This window comes from Lissotriton helveticus, chromosome 4_1 (assembly GCF_964261635.1).
Source record: "Lissotriton helveticus chromosome 4_1, aLisHel1.1, whole genome shotgun sequence".
Taxonomy (NCBI): domain Eukaryota; kingdom Metazoa; phylum Chordata; class Amphibia; order Caudata; family Salamandridae; genus Lissotriton; species Lissotriton helveticus.
In genome coordinates, this window is record NC_136063.1 from 1,215,541,648 (window position 1) to 1,215,562,724 (window position 21,077).

A 21,077-nucleotide genomic window follows, 5' to 3' on the forward strand; every position below is an offset into this window, starting at 1 on the left:
TCCTGGCGCCAAAACAGGCCGCAGTTTTCGCAACGACATAGCGTCTCAGGGGAACCTCGGACAGAGACGCGGGTGGAAGCAAAGTGCACCGGACGGTTAAACGCTTCTGTTCATGCAGTTTAGCAACTGCTAGGAGAGCGGATTAATTATCGGATTGTGAGAGGAGGGCTCGTCAGTCACAGAGCTCTCTCAGATTGCGGCCATCTTGGCTGTTGGCTAGCCACGCCCCTCCTGTTTTGATTTTAAACATATAGCTCAGGGCTTTGAATCTAATACGATTCGCCTCCCTAAGGCAATGAAGATCACGAAGGAGCCAGAAATAGATGCTGACTTAGAAATATTGCAGAGCAGCCTGGTGCCGCATTTTGCACCACCTGCAGTCTCTGTGTCACCGCTTTATTAGAACCCAAATAAAGAACATTGCCGTAGTCCAGCCTAGATGTAACAAGGGCCAGGACTACTGTTCTCTGAGTGGAGGAGGGTAGCATCCAAAGAATTTTCTTCAACCATTTAAGAATGGTGGAACAAGTTGACGCCACCTTTTTAACATAATGTTTCATCGTCAGTTGGTCGATGATGATAACTCCCAGGTTGCGAACCTGGTGAGCAGGCCGGGGTAGGTCAGCCATTTCAGGGTTCCAATGCTGAGGGCCCCAGAGATCTTGTTGCTTCCAAAGAATCATAGCAGTCAAAGGTCATCACATGGTGTCAGACCGAGTGCCTCTAGCGCTACAGCCATATTGGTCACAAATAACTCATACTGGCTGCATTTATTTATATAACACTCATGGTTGTGAGGACTGCACTATGTCCTTACAAACTATATGCTTGCAACCCTTGGCACCGTAGACATTTTTGTCTCCAATCCTAGATGTGGCGAATCATACAAATAGGTAAATACTTCTGTGAATTTTCAGTCATTCAAAATTTGTATTTGATCACTTAAAAATAGATCATAAAGAACACAGTATAAACACACACATTCATAAATAGTTATAACAAAGATCGATAGGAAAATAATTCAGACATGGTAAAAAGCAGATGTCGTGCATTGGGTTCTGCAAAACCATTAAAAAGTACAAACATGATAAAAAGCAAGTGCCAGACATCAGGGCCTGCAAAACCACATTTTAAAACATCAATACATTTTTGGATCGTAATGCAAACTGTAAGAAAGAGTCTACTGATGTGCATATATCTGGACAGTCAAATTGTAGCAGGTAAATCAGTGCCACTCTACACGTGGTTATTTAAAATCTTCGTAGCGCAGGCAATAAATAACATTTTGTAAGAGGGAGATACAATTTACAAAAAAGACAACATGCAACAGGGTCTGGGGAGACATCTCACCATGCAGGCATATAAATGTCAGAGGAAGCAAATTGTCCTTGCAGAAAACAAAATAACCACCTGATTGAGCCTTACATTAACCAGGGCAACAGCATACATTCCCATGTACCTGAAACCAGGCTTAAGTAATGTGCCACCCCCAGTAAAGTTTGTAGGAAACAGTATTTCCTGACTGAGGGTTTCATTAGTTCTCTATCCTCCCTCTGAGCCCTTCTGTGGGACAATACAAACACACCCTGACCCACCCTCTTTCCTTTTTACAAATATCGGTTGGTGTCTCATAAATAAAAGGACAGCCCAGGCCAAAAGTTGTCTCCCTAATGTATTTCAACCAGGGATTCTGTGCCCATAACACCAAGAAAGACAATCCAGAATGATTTCTCCGTTTAGGTTAGCTTCCGTTTTATGCCAGACTTGGCAACAAAGGAACCATATTAATCTGGTCCTCAGTTCCTGATGGATTGTAAAATGCAATGTTGACAAAGGAACCCCCAATATATGTACGCACACTCTATTTTCCTAAATTTGAATTCTGCCCGGATCTCTATAAACCCATACCCCGCTCCATAGGGCGCTGTGGATTTAAATTTCCCAAGGTCCACCTATGAAGTGTTCAATCTACAGACAGCCTGGTTAAAGCGTATGAAACTTAGTCAATAAGATACTAAAGAACATTGGCTAGTGCTGGATTATTCTAGGGAGTCAGGCATTAACTGGGTGCAAGATTTTGTAATAGATTTATCTTTTTATGATGCATTTGAGAAACATATGAAGGTCTTTAACTCTAAGCATCTGTTACCACCCCTGTTGGGTCTCCACTCTTGTAATGAGGTCAGAGTGTGCTCAGACTGGCCCCTTGTATGGCATTTGAATTTGTTTTTGAGTTATAGGTGTCTGAAGTTTTAGAAATCCAGCATGGCATTTCCAAGAATCGAGATGGTTTGGTGGCCTCTCCCAATTCTCTTCATTGTTCCTGCTTGGCGTGGCTTCTTTCGTTGGAGAAAACACGTTTACCCCTGTGCAATTGTTTTTCTCGTGTCTGGGAGTGGCCGGCCTCACACACTTCACAAGTGACTCAGCAGTGCCGCCCTTTTGTTGTAATCAGAACTGGTTATGTTAGGGTTTTTGGACACAGGATCCACTTCCTTATTGACAACTTTTGCTGAAGTAAACACCCAACTTCTCTCCGCTCTGAAAGTAAGAATCTGACCCCGATTTAGCAACAAGTATGATGGACAGAAGTATGCCTGGATTGAAATTCCATTTTATTAGTTTACCAGTTGGAGATGCCTGCCCCTGCTTTTGCTTGTCAGATGGACTGGCAAAATGAGCAGTTGAATTTGATTGATTTTAACCTGTAGATCACCTACACCAGAGATGCTGATTGGGCAGTGGTTGTCTCACCAAATGTTTGAGTTGAGTACGAGTAAAGGGACTTTGGCTGCTCACTGAAAAGATCTTTCAGGAGGGGCTATGCCCAAGGGAATGGACTATTGGTCAGGAGTATTTTTTTTAAAACGTTATTAGTTTTGAACAGTAATACAACTAAATGCCATCGTTTTCAGAAATATTACAGCTTAGTTTAGTCCAGCATTCATACAACAATGACCATTGACCAATTGTGCAACATATCTTTATAAGCAATTCACTGGAATAAAAAAACGTTGCAACCTGGGTTATTGCATTAATTCAAATGCGCAAAACTACTGAAGTCATGAGTTGTGATATTATGCACCTTAAAACTGAAGTTGTCCGCCATGTTTAACTCTTTCTAGACTTCATATTCTTATGGTGACGTTTGCAAATTGAGTGCCTTTTGTGCATTGCACATAACTGGGCCATTTCAATGATTTTGTTTGTTTGAGCCAGAACCACAGCTCTATTTCTACCTGTGTATTTCTAGCAAATTTAATTGTTTTGTTTTTTATGATGCACTGATTGCAACTTTCACTGCACATGGATTGGCCATTGTGCCTGGCCTGTACCCAAACCGCTATAGGTGGGTTGTGCCATCGACTGTATGCATTGGTGGGACCAACCTCTAGTAGGCTAACGGCCCCTATTGTGCATAGCCTTCATCCGAGTGCAGCGGGCAGGCCGCAAGGTGTGGCCTGTGACAAGGTTCTACACCCATCCTGCAGCACTGGCCAGCCTGTATGGCCAAATGCCAAGCCCTGCATCCATCCTGCAGTGTGCAGCTAACCCCCGTTGTACTTGAGGGAAGGTACACAGAGCCAGGACAGATCTTGTTTGTTTTTTATTTTTATATGATTCTCTGTCCTTGTTTTGGGTTCAACAAATCCATCACAAGCTTCATGCTTGGCACGACAGACCCAGGGCAAGCTTCTGTAACCCTTTTCTGAACTGCAGACTCCAGGTGCCAACGTAGGTATCAAAGTACTATGAATCCTGAAAATTAGCTTTCTTCTATATAGACCGTAGGTAAGGCCTTTTGTGGATATGACCACTAATGCCGGGGGGGGGGGGAATTTACAAAAGGGTTAACTTTTTCAATCCCACTAGCATCTTTTTAAACCACTTGTATTTCAAAAACAACTTACTGGAGTTACCAGCCAGTGAAAGCACAATTTCTGAGTGAAGTTCTACTTTCATGCCAGGTTAGGTGTAAGTCAGTTAGGTGTTTTTTGAATGCGAAAGTGGCTAAACACATATTTTTTCAACTTCCACATGGCTCCTTCCTTTTCCATGACAAACCTTAGTTGACAAGACATATTGTTTGTCCAATTTCGATCTGACCTTCCTCTGGGTCAAAAGTTGAGAGCAAATAAAAAAAAATGCCTTTTCGATGGAAAGTGTCTGAACCCCAACTACACAGAGGTGACTGCCATTATGTAATCATTGCAGTCAGTTACTTTCAAGGCAGCTATGTTCAACCAACGAATGTCATATGGGTTGCATGTTTCTCAAAGACCCTTACATGTGCATAAGTTCTCTAGGGGTGAATGCCACTTGCCTCTGATAGCGTTGTTCTTTCCTTTTGGGGTTTAGAAAATCTACTAAGATGTGATCCTAAGAATTTCTGGGTACACGTTACAATGTCGCTTTACCCTGGGTGTAAGTGACTAGCACTTGCACTCTGCCACTCACTCAATTGCACTTCAATTGATTAACAGTACCTTTATATTTTCTAACTCCTTTGTTGATGATGAAAGTATTCTTGGTCCCATTGCTCTGCTGTCTACCCCAGCTTGTATTCTATTTTCTAAATGATATTAGAGAAGCTCGTAGAAGGTGGGTGGTGTACTCAAGAATTGGAACTGCAAAAGCTTGGTACAGGGTCTACGTCTTGCTGTCTTAGAGAACTACAAAACAAAGCCAACAGTTGAGGGCACTATATAGGCTGTTAGTGCATATTTCAATAGTTTGAGAAATGTTTCCTAAACTGTATCTAGGCAGATAAACCTAATCGGAAAAATTCTGTCCAAAATATGAATACAGTATTTTCAAATATGTTTATAATTTATGTTTAGAACAAGGAGTTGGTCATGCTATAAAAACAGGAAATGTTCATAAGAAAAATAGTTAATTGTAAATGGTGCATGTTGCTTAATAGCAACAAAGTGTTTAGTACGCATGTCCTAGCAAAATGGAATATTGTCGTAAAATGCATGCACAAAAGGAGGCATCTGAGAAATACAGTACAACTATTTTTAACTGCTGAACAGTTAGGAAAATGGACAACACTAAGGACCTCATTCTTACTGGGTCTTTGAAATTGAAGTGGTAATAGTGCATGAATACCATCACAGGGCTCAGCTTTTCATTGATGAAGTAAAGCAGCATTATTCAATAGTTCTTTGGGTTGGGATTGATCTAAATTTGATACCAGTACATTTTTGAAATTGTAATCCTATCCCGTATTGGAATTACCACACTGTTCAGATTGGAGCTGTACATTGTTTTATTTTATTTTTACATTTTAAAATAATAACATAGCAGATTATATGACTGGTATATTTCAAAACAAAAACGTAGGTCAGTGTATATGTGGCATGTCTCGGATCAAAGATTATCATCACGCCTATCGCTGTTGCAACATAATGACCCAAAAGCGGTGCTCAGAGTTAACCTGCTTTTCGGATGTCTTTTAAAAACCAATGTTTGAGTGCACAGTTACATTTCATATATCATTGTTTCTTTTAGGTATCTGCTAAGATGATGACACAAATATGAATTTACATCTAAAAAATATATGGACAAAAGCGCACAATGAATACCAGTTGCATGTAAACTAGTGTGTACAACCCAAAAGAAGAACACAGGAAACAGGTAGAAATATGGTAGGTACGTGCATGGGTATGTTTTTTGGTTGACTGTAAGAGCGGGTGAGCTGTGTGCCAATTTTTATTTCTCCTTGTTGTCCTTAGGCTGTGTCTTTATCTCTTGTTTGTACTTTTTATGATGACCTCATACAAAATTAAGACCAAGAAATGTACTGTATATTAAATTTCAATAACTGTATTATCTTTCTATGTTAATAAAAAAGAAACATTTTGATATATTCTTTAGGTCTTCTGTGGGCTTTTGGCTCTTTTTCTTTATTTAGAGAGTTTTGAATACCTCCTCTTTACCATTGGGAACCCCCCTTTCATGTTTATTTGACAGTAAGGAGCTGGAACCATGTCGACGTGTTACATTAATTGATGAGACTTCAGTTCCTCTTGGAAGTGAACGATGTGTTGAGACGTGGAGCTTGTTGTATCTTGACTTACATAGTTGAATATCGTTTTTGCGTAGCAGGAGAAGCAGATCTGTCCCCTGTTTCTTTCCTTCTGGCATGTTTTTGTTTCCAACCTAGAGAAATGTTGACTCTGCCAAGTTCTAGAGCACTGGTGGGAGGCTTTTTTTGACATTCTTGATTGATGGGGAATGAATGGAAACTTCTATTTTGTTTTTGTATCATATTTGTGCAAGGCCATTTTGGAATTGCAGTTATTTTTATTTGCTACAATTCCCTTAGTGAGGCCCTCTTGAGAGCTAAAGGGACATGTCTTTAGCCTACTAGACTTAAAACTGACCACTATTAGTAACTGTGTGAAGTTCTAGGTGCCATATTAAAAAACAAATTAAAACAATCTGGTTTATGTAACCTTTACCACTGAATTTCAATGGTTGACATACTGTGATATCTTAGGGTGATATTGTTATTCACAAGGAGGGCTAAGGCTCCAATAGCCCAGTTCATCCCTGTTGTAAAGACTTCACACACACCTCCGGGATCGTAGCTTTAATTTGCAGCCCCAGGCACGCCCGAACAGCATGAACATTCACACATCAATGTCACTCCAACCGCCACCCTCAAAAACTCAGTATCCCAGGATTTCAATCTGGAACCCACACATGTACAATAGATAATATAATACAATATAAGCTATGCATTGCATTACAACAGTCTCTAACCTTTAGTCTGGAACTCAGCACCAGCGCATTGTAGAGTCTTAGATTTCTTCGTGCTTTGATCAACCATATGACGTCCCATAGCGCTCTGCCAGAGATTGTGTGATCTATATAGCTAGAATCTTTTATTTTTTTTGCTTCTCTGCATGCAACTTTTCTGGCAAGTATCACAAATGGGAGGCTTGGTAGTATTTGAGTTGGTGGGGGATTCCTAATTTCCCTTCTCTAGGTGTGTTAGTTTCTTGCTGCCATCCCGTCTTTGCCTTCTCACCCCTGCCATATGTAGTTCAGGCTGATCTTTGGATTCATGAATGGGAGTATGTGACAAAATATAATAATTTTAATAAGGTTGCTATCCTAACCACCACTGTTTGCTCCCCACAAAATCTAGTAGTTACACCTATCAAACATTTCTGCCTTTGACATGCAGGTGACACATTTCTAGTTAGAGTCTCTGGTAAACCTTTGGCAGTGACTATTGCAGATATTGCAGCTCCTTTCTAACTAATTGAAAGGGGGTTGTATTCTGTAGCATCTGTACTGTCACATTAGGATAACTGAACATTAGGCCCTCCAATCTCACCAGATTGATCTTCAACACAGACACTGGCTGGAACTCACTCAACTTCTTTGACATGGCTAAACTGCTCTGGGTTAATCAGACTAAACAATATCTCATCTATAATTGCAGTTGCATTGAAATCATCTTGTCCAAATGTTGCCCTTCAATGTCTTAGAATTTGTAAACATGCTGTAGAAATAGGACCAAGTTATTAGAGGCCACGGTCTCTTTCAAGACGACCAAGCTCACTGGCCTCCTCCACCACGTTGTGATAATGAGGGCCAAGCTGCAGGAAGTACCGCTTAAAAAATTCATTCGCGAAGCCATTAGGACCCGGCGCCTTACCAGGTCGCAACTCCAGAAGAGCAGAGCCCAGCTCATCCTCCGAGAATGGACAGTCCAGGTCCGCGCTAACCTCGTCAGTCAAAGTTCTGGGTGGGAGATCATCCAAAAACCGGCCAATAGCTTCTGCTGGCAGGCATTCCTTGGGAGCATAGAGGTCTGCATAGTATGTTGCAAAGCTTTCTGCGATGGCTGACAGGTCTGACATCTGCACCCCATCTGATCCGACAATACCCGGGAAGACCATGGAGCCCGTCGCCCCTTGACACAATCTATGTAAGAGTTTACTCGACTTGTCCCCCCATTGGAAAATCCTACTCCGGGTTGCCAACCATGCCTGGCGCGCTTCATCCGGCAAAAGGGATGAGTAGTCCTGTTGCGCAAGCAACAACTGGCGGCGGACCAGCCGCTCCCCTTCATCTCTGCTGCGCTCTTCCAGCTCCAAAATGTCAGCTTCCGCCCGATGAAGGGACTCCTACGGATCCTGCGCGCCGCCGTGCCAAAGGAAATGTCCACCCCGCGAAGGGTGGGCTTCGTTGCTTCCCACAAAGACTCTGCCGCTGGCACCGTACCTACATTATGCAATAAATACTGGTTGATGGCTTCCTCCATATGTTCCCTATACTCCTCGTTTTTGGAGATCCCATGTAGAGAGGCGCCACCGGAAAGGCCCACGTGCCAGTCCAGCCCGCAGAGTAATGGCCACTGGCGAATGATCCGAAAGCCCTCGAGGGAGAATATCCGCCTCTGCCACCCTGCCAGAGACACAAAGATATAATCAATACGAGAAGAGGAATCGTGGACTGCCAATAGATAAGTGAACCCCTGGGTCCCACCATGTAACCTGCGCCATGGGTCATCCCAATCCTGGCCTACCACTAGGGAATGAAGCTTGGTGGGATGGCGAACCGCCGGGCCCCGTCGGGCCTCCGCCGATCAATGGCAACATCCAACACATCATTCCAATCCCCGCCAACCACTGCCAGGCCCTCTGGAATATCCGTCCACACTGTCACAAGTTTCTCTACAAATCCCCAGGACAACGACGGTGGGGCATAAACGCTACCCAATATCATGGACTCACCCATTAACGTACCCTGCAGAAAAAGGTCTTTACCCTTTGTATCGCCCCACGTCTTAATGTGACTATAAGGGGCTCGTCTATGGATCAAGACTGCAACTCCCCGGGATCCCCACACAAAGCCCGAATGAAACACTTGCGCATAACCGAAACGCTGAAAGCGCAGTGCTTTTGTCCCCATAAAGTGCGTCTCCTGCAGCATTAAAATCTCGGCGCCAGCGCGTTTAGGCTGCTTAATAATTGCTCCGCGCTTAATCTTATCCAGTGCCCCTCTGACATTCCAGCTCAGCACACTCGGGGACCCCAAGGAGACGACCGATCTACCCATAATGGAAGCCATGTGCTGGTATCATGAACATGAAGAACCCCTGTGGCCCAAAACAGGTAGTGTAGCAAGGTGCCGACATGCATTTGGACAGTACGATTTGAACACAACAACCATCCCTCAGAACATGTCCAAACAACACCCCACCCCCACCCTATACCTCAAATAGTGAAGTATCTGTCGTGGCGGGCAGAGCAGGCAGACCCCAACAGGAGGTCCCGCCCCTCACCCGCCAATGGATCCCCAACGTACAGACACTGTGATTTTATGTTTGACTTGCAACCAGCAATGCCTGTCACAGGCTTTCTGCGACAGTCAGTCACTGTAGTTTGAGTCTGCAATCCAAATGTGTTTTGGTGTTCACCTCTCCTCTTTTGTTATGTCTGAAATATTCTTTAATACATATAGTTATATTGGTCCGAACTTGTGGGGTCTTTTACTAGAGTTGTGCTTAATCTCCAGTATCCTCTCTGTGTTGAGGTTCTCCCCAACATCTATTGTAATGTACCTTCGAGTAGATTGTGGTTCGATAATATAATAGGGCCTTGATCTATCTCCTCCACTATGTGGATCAAGCATTTGTCCAAAAGCAGGTGGCAAAGTCTTGCATATATGTGATTGGCTGTGAGTAACAACAGAAATCTGTATCCAGAAGGTGTCTGCAATGTCATAGGTCCATCAGTCCCATGACCTGCAGCCATTTCTTGCCTTCACAGTAAATCACTGCTGAGCCTCCCCGCCTGTGTTGTGTTTCATCCATTACATAAGAATTAACCATGTTGAAGTCTTCACCCTATAATAAGGGGTCTTGTGGCTCTACGTAGAACTATCTCCATATCCTTACGAAAGTACCACACCTGTCCTGTGTTTGAGATGAATATTAAGGCAAAGGAGAGGGCCCCTTCAAGTGTGCCATTGATATGTAATTATTGGCCATCCTTGCCAGTGCAGTTAAGTGGAACCATGTTTTGTGACTGCCGAGATAAAAGTATGCCTATCCCAGCCACTTTGGTGTTAGTGAGCCTGACCACTATAGCAAGTATCTTGATCTCAGCCCGCCATTATCCTCTCATAGGAGACAAATATGAGTTTTTTTAAATTCCATTAGGATACTAATGTATTGAGTTGGATTGTTAAATCCTCAGACATTACAAATAATTTTTTATATTAAGGATATCTGGGACTCAACTTCCTAACAGGTAACAACTCCATTCTCTATTACCCGTTCCTTTCATTTACTCATTAGATCAGTATTGTTGGTGAAGCAAAGTTCAGAAGACACTGACTTGTAGTTCAACTAATTAAATCTCTTCAGTTCGTTTGTTGCCCCATCAGTGGCATTTCCTCCCAAGGATCTACTCCCCCCTCCCCCCCTCCCCCCCAAGAGCCTTTCACTATATTTTTACAGTTCCTCCAGGGTAAATTGAAGTCCCTCGCCATTCATTGGCAACCTCTTTACCATGACACAGCCAGCATTCTTTTTCAATATGATGTCCTGTCTCCCGGCACTGACTGTTTGTTCTGTTAGGTCTGTCTGTTTGTCCAAAGATGATTTCCTCCTTGTTCAGGGTGTTATTCATCTGATATTTTCCTATCCTGTGCCGAGCTGGTGTTGTGTGGCAAGACCTTGCTTTCTTTGTCATTCGGAGATTGTTCTAACAGTGTGTCTAAGCCTAGCACCTCACATGCCTCTTTAAGTTATGTTGTGGATCATTAACATTATTTCCAGGTGAAAATAATTTTGGCAGGCTGTCCCCATCTATATTTCAAGCTCTGAGATTGTAGGAAGGTTTTTATCAATTGGAAGCCTCTTCTGTGACCTTATTTGCAAGAGATCTTAGAATACTTGAATGGAGGTTGCTTTGAATTATATCTCACTAGCCCTACTTGTATAATCTGTTCCTTTATTTTTCATTCAGTGACGCAGGCTAGAATGTCAAGCGACCATGTTACTAATCTGTGTGCCCTACCTATACATGTATGAATAGCACCAGCAGTTTCCAAGAGCACTTTGAAAAGCTTTTGTACATATTTCTTGTAGACTGTACCTTGTTTGCGCTTTTGAACACTTCCAGCGTGACCTGTTTTCAAGATCATCTTTCAGTTCCTCTACTAGATTTACTTCTCTTTTTTTCTTATTATTGAAGAATTGCTGCATGAAGTTTTTAGTTTTTAGTCTTGGTGGAGTCAAGTTTACTGCGCTTGTTTCAGATCTTTTTTTTTGGTTCATGGACCTAGTGGTTGCCCCCTTTTTTTAATGTGTCCTCGCTCCAAGAGTTCTTTATGGTGGATTCTTGTTTGTTCTGGGAGATAGATAACGGTCCTTCTCGGTTCTAAAGAAGAGGCTCCCTGTTCACTCTCTAGCTGTTGGTGCACTTCTTTGTCAATTTCTACTTTTGCATGTGCCTTTCACTAACGTTAAAGAATCTATAATCTGAAAGAGACTATTAGTTATAGATTCCTGACCTTGGAATTACCCCCAGGCGTCAGACTGGATCTGAAGAATTTTTTCTTAGCAGTGCCCCTGCGCGACGTTTGGTGGCGTCGGTCCGCTCCGCATCTGCCGTCTGCATCGTGGTCGCCGGGATGACGTTGCGGTGCTTACGTAGACCCTGCTCCTGCGCGCTGACGTCGGGTCTTTTTTTTCTGCGCCAGTCTAGTGCAGATCCAGAGAGAGCTACCCCTTAGTCTTTTTCTGGCTAAACTTATTGCGCCTTTTGTCAACTTCTTTTTGAGTAATTCAGCTCCTGGTACACGAGGGATGTCCCTACTTTGGACCGAGTTCAAGCCCTGCAGCTCCTCTTATAAGTCGATGTCTGTGACAGACTGCATCTTGTGTGCCTGTGATGTTTGTAGCTCGACCACGACCCGAAGTCATGCTCCGACTGCCGGGCCATGGCACCTAAGGCTTTGCTGTAGCAGTCCCAAAAGTTGTTGGAAGCCCTGTGGTCGGCTCCGTGTCGCTCCCGGTCTAGTTCGAGAGGAAGGTATTGAGGCTGCTTGCAGATCCCCCACTCCTCATTGCACTACAAGTCGTTGAGGTCTTCTGGTAAGTCCAAGCATAAGACTAAGGCGAAGAAGCACCAGTGCTCTATGCCTTCTCCCCGTCTGTCGGCCGACGCGAGACTCGGAGCATCAAAACTCTAAGGCACAGTCTCCGGCGCCTGTTTCTGAGAGGACTCTGCGCCCTCATGCCCAACTAAAGAGCTTTTACAAGGCCTTGCACCTCGTTTTGGGGCAGCCCGAACCCCGTTGGTGCGTCTTTGGGCCCAGCGGAGAGTGGCGGGGAGCCCTGAGCCTTCGATGTCGGCAGGTCCGGTGCCGGAAGGTTCCCTTCGGATCCAGGCCTGGATATGATCAACACCGGTCGATCTTACTCAACCTTCCCCGGCCCTGACGACGACCCCCATGGCGCTGGCTGTGCCCCAAGCCAATGTCGACCCTAGCCTCATCCCCAACTTAGACACGGAGCCAGACCGATGTCGAAGGACGTCGGTACCAACAACAGAGGGTACTTTTGTTCTCCTGTTCATCCCTGGTGTTACCTATTGGCCAGAGGGTAGTGATGAGGACTGGGAGGGGTTGCTGGACCCTTTAGCTAACCAGCTTGAAGAACCGGACTGGAGAGAGGACCTGGGTGACGCCAGTGGTCTTGGCACATCTTCAGACCTTGGCATGCTTTCTCCCCCTACCGTGGCTATGGAGAAGGGAGCATCCTATGCTGTGGTGGTGCAAAGGGCAGCCGAGGTCTTGGGCCTTGAGCTCCCTTCAGTGGCACTCAAGACTAACCTCATGACAGAGGTGCCTCAGCCTGCGGCATCATCCTTTGAACCTCTTTGACCCTTCAACTAAGCCCTCACGACATCCTCCTGGGCACCTGGTCCAAGACCAGCACAAGGGCTCCTGTGTAAAGGACGATTGCCCACCGCGCTGCTCTAGGCAACCTAGTTTCCCTCACCCAACACCCTTCCCCCGAGTGCTTGGTGGTCCAAGCCTCATCTTCAAAGAGCAAGTCGCTTCTGCTCCCCCAGATAGGGAATCCAAGAAGCTGGATCACCTTGGGAAGCGTATGTTCTCTTCCTTCAGCTTGGCGCTGCGGTCTGTGAATACCGCATGCTTCTTGGGCCGATATTCCCACACCATATGCAATACGGTTGCACAGGTGTTGCCTCAGTGCCTGGAGGAGGCCCGGACCATTCTCGCTCAGGCATTGGCAGATGGAAGAGACGCAGCCAAATTCACAATCAAGTGTGGGCTGGATACCACCGACCCATTGGGCAGAATGATTGCCACGTTGGTTGCCCATAGGCTAGACCCCTGGTTGAGGACATTTGGGGGGGATGTCCAGTCAAACTTGCTGGGCATGCCCTTTGATGGCCGTCGTCTTTTTGGCAACAATGCAGACTGGGCACTCAAGCACTTTAAAGATTCTCGGGCTACGGCCACATCTTTGGGCCTCGCTGCATCTTCCCGACACCTCCATTCCGCTTGAAGCCCCTTTCGTAGCTACGGAAGGGGCACCCAGCCACATCCAGCCCAGTCCAGCCAGAGGTTCACGCAAGCTGCCCCACCTCTGTGTAGGCATGGGACCCAGCTGGTGAGCCAGTCCACCCTTTCCCCCCGCCACAGACTCCAAACCTTCCTAGTGCGACATTTCAGGCCCATCAAAGGCCAGTAGGCGGTAGGATTTGCCATCACCTTCCCCACTGGCAATCCATCATGTCAGACAGGTGGGTTTTGCAAATAGCCCGAAGGGGCTACTCCCTCCCCTACCCCTTCGAGGCTACCCTTCCCTCCATGCCACCGTCTTTCGATCTTGTGTTGGAGGATCATTTGGCGCTTCTCTGCCAGGAAATCCTAGCTCTCTTGGCCAAGGGAGCTATCGAGAGGGTCCCTGCGCTAGACGTAGGTCGTGGTTGCTATCCTCACTACTTTCTGGTGCCCAAAAAAAGATAAAGGCCTTTGTTCTATTCTAGACCTCCGGGCCCTTAACCACTTCCTCCGGAAGGAGAAGTTCAAAATGCTCACATTGGCTCAGCTCCTGTCTGCCTTCGACCCTGGAGACTGGATGGCTGCGCTGGACTTTCAGGACTCCTATTTCAATATTCCTGTCCTGCCAGCCCACAGACCCTACTTACTTTTCATGGTAAGCCACAAGCATTTTCAGTTCACCGTGCTCCCCTTTGGCCTTACCAGTGCCGCTTGGGTGTTCACGAAAGTGATGGCACTGGTCGCAGCTCATCTGCACAGATCAGAGGTTCCAGTCTTCCCCTATCTCGATGACTTGCTGTTGAAAGTGGGCTCGCCTCAGGCTGTCGTCTCCCACCTCCAGACTACGGCGGACCTCCTACACTCGCTGGGGTTCACCATCAATGTGCAGAAGTCACACTTGACTCCCTCTCAGACGCTCCCCTTCATCAGAGCTGTTCTGTACACAGTGCCTATCCTCCCGAGCAGCGAGTCTGGGATATTCAGGCTATGATAACAATGTTTCAGCCTTTATCCCGGATTTCGGTGAGATTGACCCTGAGTCTGCTGGACTCATGGCCTCCTGCATCCTTCTGGTAGATCACACCAGATGGCATATGCATGCTCTTCGGGGGGAACTGCACAACAATTGCAGTGGTGGCTGACGAACCAAGCTTGGGTCAGTGGCAGATCTATCTCCCTTCCCCAACCAAATCTCACGGTGGTGACCAATGCATCACTCCTGGGAGAAGCAGAGATCAGAGGCGCTGGTCTCTGGCGGAGTCCGGGCTCCATATCAACTTGTTGGAGCTTTGGGCGATATGTCTGGCACTGACAGCATTCCTTCCCTCTCTCAAAGGGAAAGTAGTGTAAGTGTTCACTGACAACACCACCGCCATGTGGTACTGCAACAAACAGGGCGTAGTGGGGTTCGTGGACCCTGTGTCAAGAGGCTCTTTGCCTTTGGACATGGCTGGAACATCAGGGCATGACCCTGGCGGTTCAACACCTGGCTGGTTCTCTGAACTCCAGGACGGACTAATGCAGCCGTCAGTTCCCGGTAGATCACGAATGGCGTCTTAACTTGGAGGTGGTGCAAGGTCTCTTACAGCAGTGAGTAGAGCCTTGGTTGGATCTATTCGCCACTGAAGAGAATGTGCAATGTCAGCAGTTCTGTGTGTTGGAGTCTGCAACGTGGCAATCGCTCTGCAATGCTTTTTGTCACAAGTGGAGTTGCAGCCTCCTGTACGCCTTTCCGCCTGTACCACTTTTGCCCCGAGTGATGAAGAAGATCAAGCGCGACTGGGCCCAAGTCATTCTTCTGGCTCCGGAATGGGCACGAAGAGTCTGCTACCCTGAGCTCCTAAGCATGGCAATCGATCCTCCGATCAGACCTCTCCTTTGGGAGGATCTACTGTCTCAGCAGCAGGGGGCGGTTCTTCACCCGAACCTGTCTAGCTTCCACCTCCTTGCGTGAAGATTGAGCGACAGCAGTTGACAGCTTTTGACCTTCCACCCGCAGGTTTGTAATGTCATCTTGGCAACCAGGCGTCTCTCCACTAAAACAGTGTATGCCTATAGATGGAACAAGTTTGTGGCCTGGTGCACAGCAAAGGCTGTGGATCCCCTTTCTGCCCCTCTTTCGGAGGTTCTCTTGTATATACTTTCAGGGCTCTGCTCTGGGCACTCTTAAAGGCTATCTTGCTGCTATCTCTGCTTTTCTTCGACTGCCAGATCAACCATCCTTATTCAAGTCTCCTATTGTAATTAGATTCATTAAGGGCCAATACTCATCTCTTTCTTCCATTTCCTTTCATAATGCCCCAGAGGGACTTGAACCTTGTTCTAACATATCTTATGTGTGCTCCCTTCGAGCCTCTTCACAACAGTCCTCTCAGGCTCCTTACTTTAAAAACTGCCTTCCTTGTTGCTATCACCTCTGCTCGCGGGGTCTTCTAAGCCCTCTTTCTTCCCTGTGTCCTTTTTCCTTCCTAAGCTCGTTACACCATTTCACAAAATACAAACAATCGCTTTGCCCACCTTTTTCCCGCCTCTGCACCCTTCCAAGGAGGAGGAGAAACTCCACTGTCTGGACCCTAAACGTGCGCTGTCCTTCTAACTTAATTGCACAGAAGAGTTCCGGGTAGATGATCAACTCTTCGTTGCTATGTAGGTGCCAAGAAAGGTCAGGCTGTACAAAAGCGTACCATCTCTCGATGGGTTGTTCTTTGTATTAAAATCTGTTACGCTTTAGCAAAAAAAGAACCTCCAGTCGGGCTGCGCGCTCATTCCAGTAGGGCTACGGCAGCAACCACTGCCTTAGCACGTGGAGTCCCACTTCTTGACATCTGCCAGGCAGCCACGTGGGCATCCTGGCACACGTTCACTAGACATTACTGCCTGGACAGCCGAGTCGGGAGGGACGGCTATTTTGCCTGTTCGGTCCTCCAGGATTTTCTAGTGTGAACTTAGTTCGCAGACCCTCCTCCAAGGTTGGTATTGCTGGGCTATCTATTCTAAGGTAAGGAATCTATAACTAACAGTCTCTTTCAGATGAACTAGTTACTTAACTTCGGTAAGAATGTTTCTGTAAGAGACATATATTAGTTTATAGACTCCTTACCGCCCCAACCATCCTCCCTGCTCTGCGAACTGACTTCTAGGGATAGGGTGTCTCCCTTTCAGGGCCCTGCGCTTCTGGCATGGATAGTCAAGTCAGAACTGATGTCCGCGCGCAGTGGTGGCGTCTATGTAGGCACTTGAACGTCATTCCAGCGACCACGACTCCGACGACGGACGCGGAGTTAACCGACGCACCACCAACAGATGTGCAGCAGAAGAAAACATTCTCTGGATCCAGTCTGATGCCTGGGAGTAATTCTAAGGTAAAGAGTCTATAACTAACATATGTCTCTTGTAGATACATCGTTACCGAAGGGAAGTAACTTTATCTTCGCCACATTTCTGTAGCATAAAAGCACAAAAATACAATACATAAAAGAACTAATCATTAAAGACAAACATTTAACACAAGTCCAAGACAAAGGAATTTTACAGCTCTTATCTTTAACACACATTAAATATAAATAACATGCCATCATCACATTAAAACTACATGTTTCCGAACTTTAAGAACCTGCCAAATAAGAGGCCATGGCATGGCATATTAGAGGGCTGTGTAATGTTTGTAAAAACCATAAGGCTGGTCTACACTTTCTACATTTAAAAACATTAAATAAGGGGAGTAAACATTTTCTTCTAGGAAGTGTGCAAAAGTACATTATGTGCAAATTAGATTGGGCGAAAACCCCATCACAAGGGCTCAGACCTGCTAAGGTATATTAGTTTGCTGGGTAACCTACCATGAGCGGTAGGAGATTAAGGCACAATCTGTACAGCACATAGCGGTGTTGTGTATATTTTGAATTGAAGATATATAGAAAGGGAGGCCCACTTAGTTATTCACATTCTGTTGCCAGGCATTAGTGTAGATAGTTTTGGTGGTGTCAGTTGATCACCTATCTGCTATCGTCGATTCCCTCCAACTCACCAACCACTACCCCATCTCCTGGTCCCTGGCCTTCTTTATTTTAATGATATCTCCCACCTAACCTAGCTATTTGTGTTATAAGTTCTGACATATGACCCCAAATTAGGTCCAGGACAGTTTCACCAGTCGCCAATGTGTTTTGAACACTGCCTCACAACCACATTTCTATTCCCCACAGGCTCTGCATTTAATCTTTGTGCGAGAGACACCCCTGCCACACCAATATTTATTGCTCGTCTAGTCATTGCAGTCTTTGGGTCAGCTCCTCTGGTTTTGCCCAAGAGTTCGTTTTCCAGACATCTTTAACAGAGGTCATTGTTTGTTTGTATGAACTTGTGTGGGGACCTTATGAGCCTCTCCAGCTGCTCCATTGGCTGGGGCCCCCTTTATCCTGTCTCCATGTTTTTGGCCTCTCAGTTCCATGGCCAACCCCCAAATCCCTGTTTTTTTACAGCCTTTACACTCCTCTGTTTTGATGCTTCTGTAGGGGCATGTGCAAGTGTGGCACCGTGACAATAATGGTATCTTTCGGGCCTCCCAACTCGCTATCCGCTCTACAAATCTCTTCTCTTTTATCCGCACACTTTTAACAGAAGATGGCAAAGGCCTGCTATCCACAGAGTCAGGGGGTGCCCTTCCTTGTGCTGACTTAATCCAGGGGTGTGACAGCTCATTGCTTCTTTCTCTCTCAGACCTAGGGTTGGAGGGGGCATGAATTAACAGTGGTGCCCACCTGAAGGTTGTTGCTGGCGACAGTATCTGCTTCATGGCTCCATCTGCCGATTTTGTTGCTGCCCAGCAATGACCCTAGTTGAGAAGTTGACCAGTCCTTGTGGCCAGCCTATCTCCACCACTGTGTGCCACCTGCATGCCACCTGCAAGCCACCTTGCCTTCAATCTGCCAGCTGTGCTCTGGGACCCCAATGTGTCCCATTCTATGGCGAAATTTTAAATCCTGGACCGATATGCAGCCTCCATTATCAGTGAGCCATCGCCTGGTCTACTGGATGCCACATGTGACATCCCCTGCACTCTGACAGATTCATGAGTGGATGCTAGATCTCTGGCTCCCGGATGGTTGCTTCACTTCATCGTAACATGGACTTGGCCACAGCCGACTTTGTAACACCAGAAGTTCATCCATATTTAGGTATGCAAGATTGAACCCAGCTGCTCTTTTGTGTCCACTTTTGTGAAAGTGGTTTACCCAGGATTTTCAAGGTCCTTCTTATTAAGGCTTTTAATTTCTCGTAACCGCATCCTATGAGTTTTTGTAGGCTTCATCAGTATACAAAGGCTAGGCTACAACAGAGCTGGAGAGCTATCGCTTCGGTTTTTTGTGGTGTAGGGTACTAATTGCTGCTCAGTCTCACACTGGCAAAGAAACAGATTGGTTAGCACCTTCATGCCTTGCCCATGTGTTTAGCCTATTGTACCCTCTGTTTATGGCACATCAAAAGACCACCTAGACAGAGCCACATGTAATGGTGACCCATTATGAGGTAACCTTGGGGCCTAACGGGGTATTGCTTTTCCTTAGTATTATATATGTAAATATTTATCTAACAGAGTCTAGTGAATAAGACCAAAGTCACTTGGTAACAGAACCGGTCATTAATTCTGTTATGAATAATTATTTTAATCATTTAACAGCCCTACTTCTCAATACATGTATTCGTTTTTTTGTGGAATTTCATAAGTCCACCACCTGCCTCAATTCCCTGGGCAGGTCTCTAGAAAATCGCCTCTGACTGTAAGATTTTCTGGAATTGCTGTTAAATTGTTTCCACTTGTCCTGTGGAGGAGTGCCAAAATTAACAGACATGACACCTTCTGATGATCTTCAATGCTCTCAATCATGGCCGGTTTCCTGTCTCGCTGTGCTAGAACCCCAAAAATTATTTTCTGGCTATGTGATTTTAGTAGTGATGGTTTCTACTGTTGTCACGTTAGTCATCGTTCTATCATGGCTTGTTCCACCAGTGAAATATTAGTTGCCAGAGATTATAGTTTATTTGCCAACAACGTCATTGTATTCTCCACGCATCCAATCTTACTGTTGAGTTTTTCAAAGGATTACATCAGAGACTTTTTGCTCTCTTTTGAGTCCTACTACTGCACAGTCAGCCTAGGGGTCACTTACGTTTTCATGTATATTTCATCAACATTGAGTTCCACAAAAGGTAGGATCCCCTTCATATGGCTTGATGTGTGTGTGTGTGGGGAAATTGTGAGTCTCATGGCCTCTGATTTAGATGTCTTCATTTTATAACCTGACGCTTATGAACTGGTCTAGCTCCCCCAATGTTGATGTGACTGAGTGATTGGAGTAGACTAGCCTGGGAGACCAACACGTAGTCCACCTGTATAGAGTTCTGTTTCTTCCAGGTGTCAAGCAAACTTACTTCTGCTCACCAGTGGGCTACCTCCATTGTCAATGCCATGGTACCCCAAATCTCTGCTCTAGCTTATCCCTGATTTCATTGGCAACTAGATTCTGTTTCTCCACTCATTTGTTGTTCTGGCCTCCTGTCTTGGTGAGCATTTGATTGATGCCCTATCTCACAAGAGTTGATACCCTAAAAAGGGGTGGGGGACTTAACAGCACACACGAGCTGCAGGTCTCTACGCAGTACGACCATTGCATTTGCGTGCAGTCTATATAGGATTCGTATTGTTCCCTCTTTCTTCCTGTTCTGAGTTAGAGGGCTTGCAAGCCGTTGCTCGGCCCTCTTGACTAAAATGCGCTCCCTTGGTTGGAATGCGAGATGTGCTTAATTTGCAGTCTGCTAGAATCCTGGGTTATGATTGCACCCTCACTAGATGCCAGTACCTGCTCTATGGGTCGTCGCTCATGCTTTTAGGTTGCTGACTGGACTCCTCCTTACAGGATTTCTCCAAACAGAGATGCATGCTGGCTGACTTACCATATTCTCTTGACACTTTGCTTACTCAGGCCCTTTAATTATAGGTCCCACTAGGCTACACGGCTGTGCAGTAGCACTGGCGCCCTACTGCCAAGGTGTTCACTAGCCTTGCTGGTTGAGAGCTCTGTTCCTGTCTGTGGGAACAATATGGGACTGGGGAGCTTACATAGGTCCTGGGACCGGCATCCTCAGGACGCAGTATAGAAGGATACGTTTTTGTATCCGACTCCTATGAGGCTCTAGACGCACTCCATTTGGGGTTGATCAGCCTTATCCATGTGAGTCTGTGTTGGCGGGAACTGGTGAACTATTCAAAAGCGACATTCACAATGAGAGTAACTTATACAGTTTGTACCCCCATAGAGTAGGGTGCATTAAGTCCTGAGGAGACGCCAAATTATCTGTCTGGGCATACTTGAGTGTGAAATGTATACTGACACAAGTGGACCACCAGATTAATAGTGTTCTATTCATTGGTCCTCTTGACTATTTTTAACCTTGGCAGAAACCCCTGAAAATAAAACAGGTACACAAGGGAATCTTAAGTCAATTTT

General features: G+C 45.7%; 1 protein-coding gene across 2 annotated transcripts in view; it reads left to right on the forward strand.

The window, feature by feature from the left end:
• The window catches only part of PIGM (phosphatidylinositol glycan anchor biosynthesis class M), a 202,803-nt gene that overhangs the window by 134,154 nt on the left and 47,572 nt on the right, over positions 1 to 21,077 (forward strand). The window contains exon 3 of one of the 2 annotated variants that reach the window (XM_078687784.1): positions 5,515 to 5,651. The gene's annotated coding sequence lies outside the window, so the exon portion shown is untranslated. Of the gene's footprint in view, positions 1 to 5,514; positions 5,656 to 21,077 lie in introns of both variants that reach the window. The other variant, XM_078687786.1, reaches the window with a different exon arrangement.